The following is a 1,624-nucleotide window of genomic DNA, read 5'->3' as shown; positions in this document are numbered from 1 at the left end:
CGGCTTGATCGTAACCTCGTTGGTCTTGTTACCTTGTGGAATCTGCTGCTGGACCATGAGCTGCTGGAGGTGATTTAGCTCTGTATACCCAACAAGTTTGGCATGGAGCAGGCTCTCAGAAAATGCTGGAATAAAGAAGGAACAAATGATAAAACTGTGCCACAGGAACGCTGGCATAACAATGCAGTTCAGACATACAGGAAGAAGGATGGCTGCGGCCTGGGGTGATCCCCTGCTCCTGAGAGGTAACCCTGCCTTCTTTGCTAGAGTCTCTCCAGGAGCTCTTCCAAGAGTCACCACAAGGAGGCGCTATCCCAACTGCCGCTCTGAGTTCGGCCAGGGTCTGTCGTGTTACAACTGGTGAAGTGCCCACCCCTGACGGTCCAGGGGTGGTCTAGACATTTCCTTCCAGCATGTCCTGAGAGAATGAGGGGCCTGAGTGCAGCTGTGGAAGAGAATAGCTCACAGATCCCAGTTTTAAAGCAAGTACCGGCTTCATCTGTAGTCATCCATTCATTTGACAGTGCCTATTACGTGCAAGGTACAATGTTAAGCTCTCATAAAAGCAACAGTGACCAAGACACAAAGACATAGTTCCTGCCCTCAAGGAGCTCACAATTGGTTCTGCCTAAATCTTCCTTTCTTATCTCTCTCTCTTTCTTTTACACACACACTTGCTCCCCAGGGCCAACCACCTTGACCCAGAAAGCTGTCTCCACGTGAAATATGCTCTTTGGAACTCTTGCCCCTCCAAATCCAAGTTTCTCGCTGAGGTTGCTGCATGGCCACATTAGTGTGACCCCTGGGAATGCTGTGACTCTTGACCGCTCCTTCTTGACGTGCCTCCTTTTGCTCTTCACCTGACAGGCCCTTTCCTGCTGTCTCTCTCAGCCTCTCCCATCACATCCACAGCCGCTCTGCCAGCCCTGGTAGGTTTAGGGACCTCCCCAGAGTAGGCCTGGTACAGGCTAGGACCTCCTAACACCCTGGAGGCTATAGGGACATGAGGATGGATCTGCAAAAGCACCCCGTGAGACCCCGGCATCACGCATCTGGAGATGAGGAGTTGGAGAGTCCAGAAAACCAAAATCCTCAGAAACAGGTCCCGCTCTGGCCTGGGGCTCTGCCAGCCAAATCCATCCCCTGACAGAGGCTGCCTTCTTTTCTCACCTTCTTTGGGGGGACCAGGAGATAGCTCTGTAGTGATGGCTGTGGGAGACACTGGTGGGGAGGTGAAGCATTGTGGGACACTGTCCACTTTCCCAACATGCTCCAGGGCCCATCGTAGCCCTTGGCGGGTTTGGAAGAGGAGGGGAGGGAGGGCTGGTGCCGAGAGTGGGAGCCAGGCCCATCGAGGTCCCAGGAGTGAATGCCTCATTGTTGGCCAGGCCAGAGTCACAGATAATTACCTCAATTAGTGACAATGGGAGAGTAATAAATACAGGCTTAGTGTCTCCTACCCCACCAGGGCTCCGAAGATTAATCCAGGCTGACGGGCGGGCCCTGAAAGGCGTGATGGACAATTCATTAAACTCCCCAAATGCCGCACAACCTGGGCGTGAAGGCTGAGTTAGCCCCCTGGGGGCTGTGCCTTTGTCCCGATTGTGTGTCTCCGCCACAGCAG

Source organism: Macaca mulatta, chromosome 11 (assembly GCF_049350105.2).
Source record: "Macaca mulatta isolate MMU2019108-1 chromosome 11, T2T-MMU8v2.0, whole genome shotgun sequence".
Classification (NCBI taxonomy): Eukaryota; Metazoa; Chordata; class Mammalia; order Primates; family Cercopithecidae; genus Macaca; species Macaca mulatta.
This window is presented reverse-complemented; position numbering follows the sequence as displayed.